Here is an 18,287-nt window from a genome sequence, read left to right on the forward strand (position 1 = left end):
GTTACCTATTAGAGTGATCAATGCCATCTGGATATACACCGAGTACTTTTGCTATCTTATTACCCATCACCATATTATCCCCTGATTTTTATTGTAACTATTCTCTCCTTTTTCCCCTGACTCAGAGGATTACTAAAACTAAACTCTCTACCTATGTTCTTTTTGCTGTTTCCTCCCTTCTCCCAGGGCACTATTCTCCTCTGTAGGGTTTAGGTTTTCTAGGAGGTGCCAGTGAACATTCTTTTGGGGAGCAGAGAAAAATTAGAACTACTAATTATATTTATTTTTATGTCACCTTAAATTGTTTTTGTTTATGTTCTATAATTATATTCTATGATAATCTATAATGTATAATTACATAGTACAGGTATAATTTATCAATAACTAAACACACGTGTAAATGGTTTATTGAATGAATGGAAGTCATCAGGGTGTGCCACAGATTTGATGATTTGCTTGCGGGAAGTTTTATCAGGGAATGCTTTCAGGCTCAACCCCTGTGGAGGTTGAAGGGGACAGGATTGCACCATGGTTCGCCCCTGGGGAAGATTTTGCACCCCAGGATGTATTTCGCAGCATCTGGAGATGTGTGGGCGTCTAGTGGGAAGAGACCAAGGATACTGCGAAATATTCTGTAATAGAGAGGGTAGCCCTCAGAACAAAGAATTGTCCAGCTCGAAATGTCAGTAGTGCTGAGTTTGAGAAGCCCTGAGGTAGAAGAAGCTGGGTGGCTGTCACAGTCAAGTCTTCGTTTCATTCAGTGGAGAGCTCTGGAGTGGGCAGGGTCCTTCCCAGTGTCCTGCGTGGAACAGTCATTGGATATAGGCTACTTCCGGGAGTGGGGAAGGGCCTCAGGAAAGGTTTGTCTTTGAAAGCTATACAAATGCTTACAGCAGGTATTCTTTTGCTCAACTTTATATTTGTGAGGTTCATGTTATTGTTGTGCGTAGCTGTGGTTAATTCCTTTTTTTGCTGCATACTGTCCTGCTACATGGTTATGTCACAAATGATTTATTCATTCTACCATAGGTGAACATTTGAGACGTTTCTAATTTTTGCCTATTACAAAGAGTGCTGCTGTGAATTTTCTTATGTACATTTCTGGCTTCAGATGTGCATCTATTTATATCGGGTATGTATCTAGAAGTAGAAGTGCTTAGTCATTGGTTTTGCATATTTTCAACTTTAGTAGATAATGGCAAATGGTCTTTCAAAGTGCTGGTACCAATTTACACTCTCACCAGGAGTGTATGAATGTTTCCATTGTTCCATGTCATTGTGGACACCTGGTCTTAGCAATCTTTTTAGTGTTACCATTTTGATGGGTTTATAGTGGTATCACAATGTGATACTGATTGCATTTTCCTGATTACTGATGAGGTCATCGTGTGTTTATGGGTCATTTGGATATCTTATTTTGTGAAAACCTGTTTAAGTCTCTAGCTATTTTTCTGTGTTGCCTATTCTTTTTCTTATTGATTTAGGGTTCTTAATTATTCTGGCTACAACCCCTTAGTAGTAATATGTTTCACAGGTATCCTCTCTAATTTTCATGTTCTTAAGGTCTTTTGTAGAAAAGAAGTTATTAATTTTAATGTAATCCAAAATTTTCATTTATTTCTACATGGTTAGTATTGTTTCCTGTTTAAGAAATAGCTTAAGAAATTAAGACGTACAAACTTCCAGGTACAAAATAAGTGAGTCACAAAGATGAAATGTACAGTGTAAGGGATATAATCAATAATAATGTAATATCTTTGTATGATGACAGGTGGTAACTAGACTTACGGTGATGATCATTTTGTAACATACAGAAACATTGAACCACTATGTTGTGCACTAGGAACTAATATAGTGTTGAAGGACAATTATACTTCAAAAACAAACAAACAAACGCATGGAAAGAAAGAGACCAGATTTGTGGTTACCAGAGGCAAAGCGTTGAGGGGAGGGGGAATTGGATGAAGGTGGTCAAAAAGTACAGACTCCAGTTATAAGATAAATAAGCATTAGGGATGTAATGTACAACATTATTAGTATAATTAACACGGCTGTATGTTATATTTGAAAGTTGCTAAGAGAATAAACCCTGAGAGTTCTCATCACAAGGAAAAAAATATTTTTTTTCTTTTTCTTTTCTTTTGTATTGATATTAAATAATGGATGTTCACTATGTGGTAATCATTTCATGATGTATGTAAGTCAGATCATTATGCTGTATGCCTTAAATTTACACAGTGCTGTATGTCAATTGTATCTTAATGAAACTGGAAGAAAAAGTAATTAATTAATTTTTAAAAGAAATAAACAGCCTAGATCATGAAAATATTCTCCTATATTATCCTCTAGATACTTTATTGTTGTGTCTGTTGTGTTTAGATCTACAGTCTTCTTGGAACTGATGTTTATGCATGGTGGGGGGCAGAGAGTTAAGATTCTATATTGTTTCTAAATAGATGTCCAAGTTAGCCAGAATCATTCATTCAAAATATCGACTTTTCTTTACTGTTCTTCATGCCTACTTTATTGAGTATCATGTACGTAAATGCAAGGATCTTCTCCTTTTCTATTATGCTTCATTAGTATATTTGTCCTTTTTTTTTTCTTTATTACTGTAGCTTTATAGTAAGTCTTGTTACCCAGTAGAGTAAATCATCCGGTTTTTGGCCCATGGCCATTTTCATTAAAATTTTAGAATCAGCTTGTCAAGTTTCACAAAAGTTCCTGTTTGTGTCTTGACTGGAGAAAGCAGATATCTTTGTAATGCTGAAACTTGCAGTCATGCACACGTGTATCTCTCCATTTATATCATTTTAAATTTATCTCAATATTTGGTAATTTTCTGTAAAAAAAAGTCTCACACGTTATTCCAACGGAATTGCTATTTTTCATTTTTTTAAATGTTATAATTTAAATTTTTAAACTTTTTAAAACTTTTTACTGCTGGTACATAGAAATGCAATTAATTTTTGTATAGTGGCTTTATATTCAGCAAAATTGTTAAATTTACTTATTAATTCTAAATAATTTATAAATATTTTGGATTTTTTTATTTACACAGTCATACCCGCAAATAGTAAACTTTTATTTTTTTAATCCATTGCTAATGCCTTTTATTTCTTTTGATTTAAATTTTTTTGTCTTATTAAACTCACTAGGACTTCCAGAACAGTGTGGAATAAAATTAATGACAGTGGGAAACCTTGTCTTATGCTCTGTCTCAAAAGGAAAGCTCTAAAATAATCACCATTAAATAGATTTTGCTATAGATTGTGTGAGCATGTCTGTAACTTATTTCAGTTTAAGAGAGTTCCCTTATATTCCTAGTTTTCTAAGAGTTTTATAATAAATAGGTTTTGCATTTTTTTAATGTTTTTCTGCAACTATTAAGTTGAATTGCTTTATTTTTCTTATTCTGTTAATTGGGCATTATACTGATTGACTTTTAAATGTTTTCCAACTTTTTTTTTCCAACAGTTTAAACATACAGAGAAGTTAGAAAATGTTGTCATGAACTGCCACTAACATTTCACTAACTTGCTTTATTGGATCCATCGTTATCCATCCATCAATCCATCTTGTCTATCTATCAGTTTCAAAGTAACTTTCAGATACTTTCAGATTCATAGACTTCCTCCTAAAGACTTTAGTTTGCGTATCAATAACTAGAATTTAATGCTTTTTTACAGTTTTCTTTGGTTCAACATATAATTAAATGCACAAATCTTAAATATATCATTTAATGAGCTTTGAAAAATGTATTCACCTGAGTAACCCAAAGTCTTATCAAGATATAAAACATTAACATAACCTCTAAAAGTTGCCTTATGTCCCTGAACCATTAATCTCTGCCTTTACACTTCCAGAAGGAACACTGTTCTGATTTTTTTCCACAATAGATTAGTTCTAAATCGTCTAGAACTTCATATAAATGAAGTCACATAGTATGTGCTCTCTTGCCTGAGGTTTCTTTCAGCATAACTTTGAAATTTATACATGCTATTGCTTGTATCAGTAGTTTTTATTCCTTTTTTATTGCTGAGTAATATCGCACGAATATATTACGTTTCGTTTATCCTTTCTCCTTTTGATGGACACCTGGGCTGTTTCCAGTTTTGCAGTGTTATGAATGGTATTATGAACATTCTTATATGTCTTTATGTAAACAATACTTTTCATTTCTTTTGGGTAATACCTAGGAGTGGTATTGCTAGGTTATAGCGTAGGTATGTGTATTTTATAAGAACTGCCAGACAGTTTTCAATGGTTATACCATTTACATTCCCACCAACCGTATGAGTTGTTTCACATCCTCATTGACATTTGCTGTTCTCAGTTTTTAAAATTTTTGCCATTCTGGTGATCATATAATGAAATCTCATTGTAGCTTTAATTTGCATTTCTCTAATGAATAATTAAGAGCATGTTCATATGTTTATTGACCGTTTGTATATCTTGTTTTATGAATTGTCTGTCCAAATCTTTTGTCTATTCTTCTAATGGGGTTTTATGTCTTCTTATTACTGAGACCACCTTTTATATAGCTTAGATACTAGTTTTGCAAATATTTTTCCCCAATCCATAGGTTGCCTATTCATTTCTTAATAGTGTCTTTTGATAAGCAGAAATTTTGGATACAGTATAATTTATCAATTTTATTTGTTTGATATTGCATTCTGTGGCTTACTTAGAATTCTCCTATCTTTTCTTCTAAAAGCTCTATGATTTTAGGTTTTACATTTAGGTTTATGATATGCCTCAAATCAATATTTGGGTATGGCATGAAATAGGGAATGATGTCCAGTATTTTCTATATAGATATTCAGTTCTAGCACCATTTGGTGAAAAACGTTTCATCACCCAATGCATTTCTTTATGTTTAATGTAATTATTGACATGGTTGGATTTAGGTCTGCCATTTTATTTTCTGTTTTCTGTGTGTTGCCTCTGTTCTCCTTTCCTGCTTTCCTTGAGCTTATTTGAATAATTTTTAGACTTCCATTTTAATTTACTTATTGACTTTTTGGGTATACCTCTTTGCATTAATTTTTATTGGTTGCTGTCGGAATTAAAATATACATCCTTAACTTTTCATAGCATACTTATAAAGTAAATATTATACCATTTCACATTACATAGCAATTTTGTAACAATGTCATATATTTCCATTTATCTCCACTTCACTCAGTCCTTTATGCTGTAGTTTTCATTTGTACTACATATAATTTTTTTCTAAACCTCATGAGACAATGCTTTAACTTTTGGTTAAACAGTTATACGTATTTTAAAGAAATTAAAAGAAAAAATGTTTTATATTTACCTACGTATTTCCTAATGGCTGATCAGTAAGTTTTTTCAAGTCCTCCTTTGTAAATGTATTTTATAACATTATTTTTCTCTTTATTCTATTGTTCTATTTGTCCCTGCAATACCTTATGAACAGATGATGCCTCCTACCTAATTACCTTTCCTCCAGACTCTGTGTTCTCAAATCTTCTCTCCCAAACACTATAATGAGAAATGGGGTGGCAATGAGGAGTCCTTTGCTTTTCTTTGAGGTAGAGAATGAGAGTTAACATGTAAAACGTAACTCAGTGAATTGCCTCCAAGTAGAGCCTATCTTAGACAATTTTATATTCTATGCATTGCCTTGTATTCGGCCTTGCACAAAGAAAGCACTCAATGAATATTTATTAGATTGTTGGATGAACAAAGAAGCTCCTTTCTTTCTTACCCACAGTGAAGGAGAACCTGTGTTACTGAAACGAAGTTATCACTCTGAAAACTTATAAGGACAGCTAACAAGAGATGCAGTTCTATTATTGCTTCTCAGTGAAAATAATCAAGTAACAAACAAATCTATTTCACTTTGTACATAAAATGAAAAATGACTATAGCCAGTTAAGAGAATCCTATTGGAAAGGGGATGAAAAGTTATAAACCTTCCAAAAATCTGTCTGTCCTATATCATAGCATATATCATGTCATGTCCTGTCATATCATATCATCACAAGGCAGTTTAATTTCAGGATTAAGAAAGCCAAAAGTTGATTTTTTAAAGACATTAAATTATCACCTAGCATTATTGTCATAAACATGGTGTCAGCTTATGAATAAAACAGTACCTGTTTTATTTTCTAAAAGATGCGAACTGAGATGCTTGTCTTCTCTTTTTTTCCTTTTTATTTTTTGTTTTCTTTTTTGTGAACGCAGGTATATTTTATGCTTATTCAGCTCAGTAAAATGCTGAACTTATAAACTGAGAGGCGATTCCTTGAAATGACAGATAGGAGGGGGCTGGGTCTCATTTGAACCCAGCAGCTGTATTTCTACCACTGTGACCTGTTAAGAAGGATGAGCTATGGGGAGCTAAAGAGAAAAGGAGGACGGTTTAATTAAAACTGGCTCAGGATGGAAACCTTAATGAATTGCAGTCCAGGGGCAGAGGAGATCTACAAGACCCCCAAATCCTAAGGGAACTGTCAATAATAAAGATGCAATTATCTGAAGGGATTGCTCACCGAGGTTCAACTTGTTTTTCCTAGTGCCACATGTTGTTTCCCAGGGCGTAATGATTTGGGGGAGAAATAACCCTGGCAGACCGTACTGAAAATAGCTGCTTTATAATTACGTTGCTACTTTCTGTAAATCTGATAATGAGGTAATACCTGATCTGCAGAAATTAATCATGCATTCAGAGAGTTCTATATTAAATGTCACATGAATGAAATTTCCACTCAGTAGTCACAAAAACCTCTGGGAAACTGACAAAAAAACAATTATGGATCAAAGAAACTGGATTTGCCTTCAAGTCTACAATGTCATTCTCATTATATCAGAGGGGAAAATTTCAATCTACTGAAAGGACACAGCCTCATGCTGCCCCTGCAGTGTCCTGAATGGATTTGAGGGGTGTCTGGAGGGTGAGTGATCCTTTGTAGGAGTCCAGTATGCTAATATTGTCATTAATTAAAAGCCCCTGGGTTAGTTTGCTACTGCTTCTGTAACAAATTTTCACAAACTAAGTATTATCATGATAAAAGTTTATTATTTTACAATTCTGGAGGTCAGGTGTCGAAAAATGGGTCCACAGGGCGGCATTACTTCCGGGGGGGGGGGTTGGTTAGGGGAGAATCCATTTTCTTGCCTTTTCCAGTCTTTAAGGGTTGTCTGCATTCCCTGACTCATCTCCATCTTCAAAGCCAGTGGCATAACGTCTTCTTTCCCCTCTGACCTCTGCTTCCATCCTCACATCTCTCTGACCCTGACCCTCCTACCTCCCTCTTATAAAAACACTTGTAACTACATTGGGCCCACCTGGATAATCCAGGATCACCTCAGCATCTCAAGGTCCTTAACCTAATCACACCTGCAAGATCTCTTTTACCAGGTAGGGTATCATATTCACAGATATCCTATTCACAGGTTCTGGAGATAGAATGTGAACATCTTTGAGGGACCAGTATTCAGCCTTCTATGCCCCTCAAAAAGGTAACATGATTTGCAGTAAAAGTTGGCGACTTTTAGGTACCAAGGTATGGACTTGTATTTTCTACTTCCTTGATGTTCTGATAGCTACATCTATTGGGTTGTATCAGCTGTGAGGCGAAGAAAAATCCTGCAGAGTGGCTTCAATAAGGTATAGAGTTTATCTGTCTCAGACAACAGGAAGTTCAGGCATGGGCAGTCCATGGTTTCTCATCTTCTTCTTCTTTTCTTGCTCTGTCATCCTTAGACAGGACAGAGACCTCAGGTATCCTCCCAGGTTTCCAGGCAGGAAAAAGAAAAGCAGAAGTGGCAGCACTAATGGACTTCCACTTATGTCCTGTTTGCTAGAACCAAATAGCAAGGCCCCCCCTTTAAGGGAGGCTGGGAAGATGAGTTTTCACCTTTTGATCTCTGTGTTGGAGGAAAGCAAACATGAAGGGGATTGAGTCAGCAACTTTAGTATTGTCTACAATAACCAAGGGGAATTCCAAGCCTCTGAGTTCCCCAGCCACCTTACCAATCAGTGACTGGATAAAACCAGATGTCTTGTGTTATTTTAAATATGTGCCCCTGCTCACTCAGTTTTCCACCAGAGTTCCCCAGTAGGCAACTAAATATAACCAGTGTGTTTTCACATGCCTAGAAAACAAAATTTTTTTTGAAGACAAATATTTTAAAATAAAATTATTTAAACAGACCCAAATGATAGTTATGGTTGTAGTTGTCTTCTAAGCAAATTAGCTGATTTAAAAAAAAAAGATTTAAGTGACGGAATCAACGGTTATCTCAACACTTTGTAAGAAGAGTCTCTTGTAGCACATGCTTTTCATTTCCTCTTCCCCGTCACAATGGCTGGAGATTCTGGGCAGCTATTTTGTCCAGTATGTCCATGGCTCCTGTCCGCAATTGATAGGCTGGGTCAAAAAATCCCATTCTCCTCTCTGGACCCCACTCTAACCAGAGTTGATTCATTTAAGAATGGATAGCTGATGAAAACTAGCCAACCTTTTGCTTCAGAATTTAAAAATTGGAACCGGGAGAGAGAGGATCAGTCTCTCCCTGGATGGCTGAATTATAACACATAAATCAGAGCGCTCTTGGTCCCCATGTGTCATATGTTGACTGAGGAGCAGAAGAAGCTAGTCCTCAGAGGAAAACTATGAAGTAGAAGAGCAGGCAGAGCACAAAGCCCTGGTTCTAGATCATTCTCAGAGGCCAGCTATATTCCTGTGTTTCATTTGGTACCTGGCCTTTAGTTATTATGAGAATACTGGGGTTGGCTCAATGTTGTGTTCTATTATTTACATCCAGAAATAACTCTATAAAATGCAGAGTTATTACTGGTCCATGAAAAATTATGTCTGTAAAAGACCTACTTGTGTTACAACAAAAGAAATTACTTTGATTAATCGAAAGGCAGAATTATAACTGCTGTACTATAATTAATCACACTGTACTCTTATTTCTTCACTAACTCCTAATACATCATAGAGTATAGCAAAATATGATAAAGTATTTGAAATGACAATAATAAAATTCAAAACATATGCATAAAATCTGGATGAGTGCTATACATTAGAAAGGAAATGAAGTATTTTACAGAAATGAAACAAGTGTTAATTTCAGACTTTACTTCCAACTTCTGGGTTAGACTAGAGGGGACTTCAGTGAAATATAAAAAGATTTATTATCATGAAAAGGTTTGGTTTGGGATTTGCTAAATCTGGAAATTAAGAAAGTGCCATATTTCCATTTCTCATAGGAATCCATCTCTTAATATTTGAGATGAAAATAACTTTATCAATCTTACTTTTAATGCTAACTTTAAGATGCTGAAATATGACAGTTCAGAAACCAATTACATTTCATGTAAAATATAGCTATAATATAAGGCACTGAAACCTGGGTCTGCAGTGGTGAGAGAGTGTGCTATATTACATATTACACTACTAATTCGTAAAGTTTTTTCATAAAGCTGCAGGTAGAGCCATCTCAAACATCTTGTTAATGAGCCTTATTCTGCCTCTTCTGGGAATGCACATGGGGTTTTGCTTCCGGCCCTTCTGGAGGCAAATAAGGAAATGGGACTGGCTAGGTTATAAATCCAGAGGAAACCCTCATATGAAGAGAGTCTCGTTTGTGCCATCTGTTCGGGCTGAGCTGGAGATGAAATATAAGGTGTCATTGGCACAATCCCTGGAGGACTGTCACCAAATGATCTTCCTTCAAATTTGCCTTCAACTTATCACAAGCTGCTTTAATTCCCCTCTACTGTGTTCATCATCCTCTCATCTGCCTTAGATTTCTCCATCACTGGCATAGCTGATCAGCCCTTTCCTTGAAATGTGCTTCTCTGACACAGAACTTTCTGGGCACACTTTCAGAATTTTGTCTGTCTTCTCAGACGCCTGTTTTCCCTCCCCTATCTGCAAACTGTGGGTATTTTGAAAACATTTATCCTTAGCCACTTCTTCCTTAATCCCTGTGTTTTCTTCCTGGAAGAACACATCTACTCCCTCGTGTCCACTGACATCTTTGTGCAAATTCCCAAACCGCCCCCGTCTTGAGTTTTATTTCTATTCCTCTACGTGCCAACTGGACACTTGCAACTGGATTGGCCCTTCAAATTTATTAAATCACAGACCTCACACATCTTTGAACCCCCAAGTATTTATCCTCCTGACTTTGCTAGTGCTATTAATGGCCCTGCTGTATTCAGTCTCCCAAGTTTTAAAAATGGAAGTAGCTTTTTATTTTGCCTTCTCTTTCCCTTTCCATTTTAAAAATTGACGAGGTCTCACTAGTCTTTCTTAGCAATTCTGTCCCCATTTGTTCCATCCTTCTTATTTCAGTTTTTACCACCATAGTTTTGGCCCTTGTTAGCTTACATTTAGACCATGGTGATCGTTAGGGGGATGTTTGCTGCTGCTGTGGAGGCTAAGACTGACATTTCACCTTGATTGCCATGGCTCTCAGCTCCAAGATTCAGCCACTGAAGATGCACTAAGGCTTTCCGGGTCCAAGAAATAAATGTCAGGAGACTTTGAAGTTGACAAAATTCCATGCTTACTTTGTCATAACATCTCAGAGGCCAGACTCAATGGGAAAACAGCAGAAAGGATTTCTTGGTGTGGCTGGTATTCTTCAAGGCAGAGGTTCTGCTGGCTTCTTGTAATTTGGCCATATCAGAATAAATGTTTTTCAATGTAGAGTTGGGAGTTTTTAATGGAACTAGGACACCAGTTACTTGAGAGCCTTCAGAGATGTTCCATTAGCATCCTTTTAGTGCGGAGTGTTGCTTTTAGCTCTCCTGTCTACCTGTGTTATCTAATAATACTTCTCAGAGGGCTTTGGTGAGTAAATAATGATTGTTTATACGATGAGTAGCCTGCAGTAAGGAAACTTCTGCACTTCCTTCCACCTCTCTGCTTTTTACTCTCTGTGTAGGGTAGGAAGAACCTGTCAGATGGTTTCTAACCCACCAAATAAAATAGGTACCAGAACATATTATGGATAGAAACAGTCCATTTTGGAATGTACTCTAGGGTTATCCATGTGGAACATGGCCTTCTGAAATCAAATAGAGCCAACAGTATTAACTCTGTTTACAGACTTAATCCTGTAGTTTTCTGTCTGATAAACCTGTTTCTGGGCCTTCTGACTAATTCTGTGGTTTGTCTGGGAAAAGGAGTTTAAGCCTTGATTGCTAAATTAGCTTATGCTTTTTTTAATTGGGAAAAAGCACATTTACTAAGGACGTGCTAATTATTTATGTATACTGGTATGTGTGATATAAAAAAGGAGCTCCATTAATTCAAAAAGTGTACTATTTCTTTTATGCAATAGTCGAATTTCTTTTTTTAAAAAATCCTATGTAGGACACAATTTCCCTGTTCGGATAAATCTGCCTAATCATTTTAATATTCTTGAATAATATATTGATTAGCAATGCAAAACTTAGACTTAAAATATTAATTTTTTATTGTAAAATAACTTTTATCATATTTGATTTCTTCTAAAATCTGAACGTATCTTATAATTAATGACAAATGAAAATTTTCAGCCAGCCACTAGGGAGAAGGTGAGTTGATAAGTAGTTGTCACCGACTAGACACAGACAAATTTAACATGTAGACAAGCAGTTGTCACCTCAATTAACAGCTTTGCATTAGTAACATCACACTCTGATGAATTTTAAATTAAACTCAAATCCCTGTCACTTAAAATTTCTTGTAAAATTGATATTATTATGCAGTCTTGAGATAAAAATTATTTCATATCCAGAAGATGATCTGTTCTGCCCCAAGGGATATACTGAAAGGCAGTAGAAAGTGCCAAAATTTGGAGAACAGTTAGAGAATTTTCTAAGATAGCAAAGATTGGTGTAGCCAATGTAAGCATCATGAAAGTCTAGTACCACAGCAGTAGACATTCATCTGTTGAAAGGTCCCAGCTGGCTTATAAAACAAGCTGTTCAACTCCCAGTGGTACATCATTGAAATTACGAAAAGCAAAACTACAAATTTAGCTAAATAGAAAGTTCAGATCTCTCCCTGGTACTATTTAGGATGTCTCCTCAGATCGTGATCAAGCCTATGAAAAACAGTGTGTCATTATGATGGTACACATGGCTGCTGAGGTCCAAGAGTAATTTAGAAATATCTTTATATTCTAAAAGGGAAGAAAGCTTAGACCAGTCTTTTTCAATGGGTGTTGGTGGACCACTGGCCTCAGAATTCACTGGGATGCCTGTCTAGAATTGATTGCATCCCTGCGCTGTACTGCTCATCCTCAAAGTTATAATATAAAGGAGAGGGATGGAAATAAAATGCATTTTAACAGGCTCCCATGATGCTTCTGATGTACCTTACCATTTGAAGACTATCCTTAGACTCACAGTTTGAGTGCAGTCCTGAGAAATAAAGTGGAATGCAAATATGTGTAGCATTGAGGTTAATTAAAGAAGAAGACTTGTGAACATTTAATATAATGTTTTTTAAGTAAGAGGAGAGCTATAATGGTGACTCCTACAACCAATGGTATGTTACAGTGAAAGAGCTATGATATTTTAACAACAGTGAGCTTATAAGTCATACAGCAAAAAGATACATTTGAGTTGCTTTATGAGTGTTCTTGAGGGGACTGTGCAGTCATGATCCATGTGTACCCCCTGAGCTAAGTCACTCTTGTCACCAAGGTGGGGGGTTCAAGACACAGCTTATGGTTAGGACTGGAAAACGTCAGTTCATTTGTTCAAAAAGCGGTCCAAGTTACCTAAGTTGGGGCAAAATATTTAAATGCTGTTTAGAAAAAAAGCCTCATGGTGAAGTCAGGAGTAACAGATGTAAATCAATTAGTCGAGTGTCTGGCAGATATTCTCATCCAGGATGGTTTTAACCCCCAGGAGACATTTTTGGTAATGACACTGGGGCTGGGGAGAGGAGGGATACAGTCAGCCAAGAATGCGGCTCAACATCTTTCAATGCACAAGGCAGACCCCACAACAAAGAAATACCCGACCCACAACGTCAGGAGTGCTAAGCTTGAAAACTCTGCTCTCGAGAATAACCCGCTGCAACCTCCAGTTTTTAGGCTGATTCTGGACTTAGGAAAGAAAAGTAAGAATAAAACACCTATTCGTCTTCGACAATAAAACAAAGCCATCATTTTAAAATATGGCAGAGAAGAAGCAAAGTCCTGACACTCCTGCCTGAAACATTCTTTTCCTTCACAAAATGAAAGACATTGTCAGATTGGCCAGTGATATCTATAAAAGACCAACATGTAATTCTGAAAATTGAGATTCATTAAGGAGAACGAGATAGGAGACAGAAGAGAAAATAAAGGGGACAAAAAGTGATGAAATGACAAGATGAGAGGGAATGGAAACCCATGATGGAAATAGCAACAATTAGAATCAGAATAAAGGCATACATAGCTACTTTGCTTGTCGTAAAGAACTTGTGTCCTGAGGGCTCAAAGTAGGAATGAAAACAACATAAAGCACAGCTACTGTCATATTCTCTCTTGTCTAACTTAATCCTGACAATAGCACTATGAGATGGATACCAAAGTACCCACTTTCGAGATGAGAAAACCAAGGTGTAGGCATATTGGATTTGGCCGACTGGATTCCTTGGTTTCTGCCAAGGAATCTGAAGCTGGAGGGAGGGATACAAAGATAAAAGGATATTGAGAGATTATGCTTGGAAGCAGTGGTGGTGGAGTGAGTTGGGAATCCAGTGGCCAACATCCACTGACAGTAGAGCCAGCAGTGTGGATCAAGGAGTAGCAGTGCCTGGCTTTGTGTCCTAAGCAGATGCTCCTGTCAGGGCCTGGGCTCTGTTCTCTGCTGGCTAGGACCCTTGTTGCCTGTCAGCTTTCTGAGCTGATTCTCCTGCATTTTCATCGGGTGAATAAAATCGTGATACCCTTCTAATCACTCATTTTCATCTTAAGTCAGCCAGATCAGTGTCAGTGGTTTGCAAGCAAGGAGCTGCACAGATTCAGGGCTGGAAGGGGAAGATAGAGAGCTCTTTAGAGTTATTTAAATAGGAAAGGGGGAATGGCATTTGAAATAAAAATAAAGAACTCTATCTCACCTCCCCCATTTCAAAGACTTGCTCCTCTGACCTTGAAGTGTTGTTTTCAAGAGAGACAAGCAGTGATTCTGCGGGTGGTGGGGTGGAGGGGTAGGTGGGGGGAGCAGGATTTCTCCAGAAGCCTAGATGGTGCTTATCACTGGCACTCAAGGGATTGACATTTCCTTAAAGTGAGATATTTGAACCCTATCCTTTAAAACTTTATGTTACTGACCTCCGCACATTCTTACCCAATTCTTCTCATGGCTGCTTCCTTCTTGTCTCAGCCTAAATGCACCTTCCTCAGAGATACCTTCTCTGACCATATATAACATAGGTTCTCTCATGTTCCCATCTCTTGGAACAAGCTCCTTTCAATTTTCTTGGTAGCACTTACCACCTCCAAATCTTTTTGATTATTTGTTGACTTACGTGTTTATCTCCCCGAACCCTGCGCTCCTGTGTGGGCTTTTCTGTCTTGTTTCTAACCGTCTCCTCAATGCCTAAAACAGCTCTGGCCTGGAGTGAATATTGTTTGGGTGAGTGAATCAGTGGATGAAGTCTATCCTTAGCCTGTCATATATGTTCTAGACTTTTAAAATAACTGAAACTCATGCGTTTTGGTATTCTTGCTCTAGGGAGATTAATGCCATGTTAAGTTGGATAACAATCTCAAAGGTTCTAAAAGCAGTTTTAAAAATTAAAGAGATATAAGTCTTACTATCTATAATTTCTTTTATAAATATCAAGGCATTTTTTAGAGAAGTTGAATTGTACAGAAAACCTAGTATTTGACAGAGGTCCCCCTTGCTCACAAAACCTATTTTAATTTGATGTAGCAAAATATCATTATATAAGCGATACAAAAATTGTTTACTGAGCCCATATAGGTGTCAGTGACTGTGTTAGTCACTGGAGAATTACTTGTCAACACGATAAGCACAGTCTTTTCCCTTAGGGAACCTACAGTTTTGCAGAGGAACTGTTCAAAACATATATGGTAAGTGCCATGACACGTCTGTCCAGAGTTCCATGGGTGTGCCTGCCCTAGGCTGGGGTAGAGGGTGGGTGATGGGCAGTAAAGCCTAAGCTAAGATCTGCAGGTGAGTTAGCCGAGCCAAGCAAGCGAAGGCGGGGTGGGGCATGAGGCAAAGGCATCAGCAGGTATGAAAAGCCTTCCATGAAGGAGTCCCATGAAGAGGTCAGGCCAGAGTGATGCACACTGACCACACCACACAGGGCCAAGATCAGTGAGTGAGTGGGTTCTGGGCCACTGGGGTCGGAAGCAGCCTGTGTCCTCTAGCTAAATTCCTCTCACCATCATTCCAACATTTGTGGAAATGATTTACCTTTTCATCAATGCACGGCTTAAACATCACCTCTTCCCGGAAGTCTTTCCTGATGTTTCAGATGGAAGAAACGTCTCTCTCCTTTGAACTCCCATTGTCCATCACTTTATTTACAGGTCGCCTAGATGACCGTGCAGCTTGTGCACTGCACAACTTAGCCAACCACATGGGGCAGCTCTGCCAATACATATGTAGATATGAATGTACCACGTATTTCCCACTAGTCCTTAAGCAACTCGAGGACACAATTCTCATTGGTTCCATCTATGTATTTCCTTTTGTGACAAAAACATTTCACTGGATTGAATGAATGAATGTCATGAATTGGAATGAATTTGGATGTCAATGATCTATGAATTTGGAATGTCAATGATCTATTCAGGGAAAAAAATTAAGAAAAGCTATATATATATATATTTAGAAAATAGGTGAGAACTTGTTAACAGTGTGTTCTGAACACTGTTCAGATATGGCAAGAGTGAGAGACTGACCCAGCGATATGCTGTGAACCTCAGTTCATTAGGCCGTTTTCTTTTTAAAATTTCAGAGTTTGCTTTATGTTGTCTCATGACTTCATGACTTCAAAGGAGTCACAAAAACCCAGTCTATTGCAGTTACTATTGAGTTTATTATTTGCGGTAATTCCTCAAGTGTGTTGTGTCTTCCCATTAAGAAGTTGTTCCAGTAATGTGTGTTTAAAACGTTGAATTACCAGTACGATTTACATGGAGATGTTCTATATCACAGGAGATACCCCATCGTTTTTCCCTTCCCTTCCCTTCCCTTCTCTTTTTTTTTTTTTTTAACAACATTTAACAGTCGTTTGAACTGTACATCTGTTAGCCATAAGGCCAACCTGACCTCAGTTCTTAACTGCTTTCCTGATGGCTGTATTGAAAAACCTCCCCATCTCACGGCCATCTGGTGTTGTTACCTCTGAAGTCTTTTTAGGCACTCTGTGCTCAAGATTGTGTTGTGTGTGTGTTGAAATATATTCTCAAGGGAATTTTTTCTTGAAATTGTGTTTAGTAACTCAGAAAAGTTTAATATGTACCCCCATCCTTATTCTATTAAATGTCAGTGAGAGCATCAGGGTTACAACTGTTGGGGACGGCATCTATACTCCATGGAATTCAACTTTTCTCTCATGGCTTTTTCACACACATACAGTTTGTTTCCTCAAAAAACAAAGTTCTTCTCCATTTATCTCTCTTGGTGGATTTGAGAGGCTCCAGGAAACACTTTCCTGAGTGATACCGTGTTTGTGCGGGTAATTCCCTCTCCTGATTAATCATTGAGTTTGCAGCACTGAAAGCAACTGTTAAAACACAAGTGTAATCTAGGAGTGGCATCACGTTAAGCCCTGAGACCTTAAATTAGTTCATTAAGGGGGCACATGGCTCAGGACATGAGAAGCAGTGCAATTTAGCACCGAGTGAAAGAAGGGAGAGGAAATGAATGTTGCCAGATGCCTCAATGAAAGCCCTGGACATATAATTAAAATGTGTAGAAAAACATACATACAGTATTAGAAACTTAACAATCATCTACACTATATTTTGCAGTTTACAATAGACTATATAACATTTATCAACTAAAATTTTTTTCCAAAGCTGGCAAATTTTAAAAAATCAACAAATTTCCTTTCCTACTGCCTCAAAGCTTAGTCTGCTGAATTCATAGAGACATGGGCTACTCAGGTTGCAATAAATCCTCTTCATTCCAGCAGTTGCCCTCAAACTGACACAGGATATTGGAGAGGTAGTAACTTTGCTGGGGGTGGGAGCGGGCAAGGGGGAAACATCTGATGAATTATCAAGATATGCTCCTACTTCAAGGGAAGTGAACATTTCATACAAGGAAACACATATCTAGCAAAGGACAAAATCATCCAGATTTGGTTGTGGGCTCCTGGAGGGCGTACTTATACACATAAGTATGGAGACAATGGTTGACTAAATTTGAAGCAGTGAGGAGAGGTGCTGTATTCTGTGTGTCTGGCCAAGAGTAGTAATTCATCATATTTCTCAGAATGAGCCCAAATCAGAACATTACAAGGGAATTTTCAATAGGAAAGTTCTCTGGATATTTGAAGACCTCTATACATTCAGCATTTCAGAGGTAAATATTTTAGGTTTTTGAACTTCTAAGTAGTCTTTCTATGATGCAGGAATACTTTTTATAGTGACAAACTTACTATCAATTCCTTTCTCGAAATATTTTGAAAGAAAATTTACTCAACAGATGTTTTTTTAAGTGTCTGTAATGTGCCAGATACTCTTATAGGTGTGTATATGTATACATATCTCAGAAAAAAAAGAGGCAGAGGGAAAACAGAGATATTAAACTAAATGAGAATTTAAAACTAAAGGTGTTATATGTAAGGTTTTTTGATAAAGCTATCCAACTCCTTCTACTTTATGAAAATCAAAAAAAATGAGATAACAGTATCCTGAAATATGTGTTGTTGAAAGAGAACTACTTAACACCACTGTGCAGTTCTACCCCGCCTGGCTGGTAGTAACACTAAACATAAATTGGGAGCTATGTCTTCCCAGGCTGCTCTGCACAGAGACACCTGTATTGAGATGCCAGACTAATAAACAGCCAATTGGCCCTGGAACGTGCAGTGCAGGCCCAGAGAGTAAGTGCAAAAGCCTCTCCTGTGAAAATATCTGTCCCCAAGGCGTGTCAGATAGTAATAACAATACAATTTGCTTAATTGGGAAATTGAATTTTTATTTAAAACGTTTTTTTTTGTTGTTTCATGGGCAGAAACCTCTGCCATCAACTATCCAGATCATTCTGAGGCACTTGGTCAAACTAAGTGAAAGGTAGATAAAACTGTGTATCAACCCACCTGGTTGCC

The 18,287-nt window shown here is 37.3% G+C and overlaps 1 long non-coding RNA gene across 1 annotated transcript in view; it reads left to right on the forward strand.

The window, feature by feature from the left end:
• The window catches only part of LOC309640447, a 191,600-nt gene extending 178,171 nt beyond the window's left edge, over positions 1-13,429 (forward strand). The window contains exon 4 of the long non-coding RNA XR_014252228.1: positions 1,030-13,429. This is a non-coding gene — a long non-coding RNA (uncharacterized lncRNA). The remainder of the gene's footprint in view (positions 1-1,029) is intronic.
• Positions 13,430-18,287: the final 4,858 nt, after the last annotated feature.

The sequence above is a fragment of the Balaenoptera physalus genome (assembly GCF_965194825.1).
Source record: "Balaenoptera physalus genome assembly, chromosome: 13".
Classification (NCBI taxonomy): Eukaryota; Metazoa; Chordata; class Mammalia; order Artiodactyla; family Balaenopteridae; genus Balaenoptera; species Balaenoptera physalus.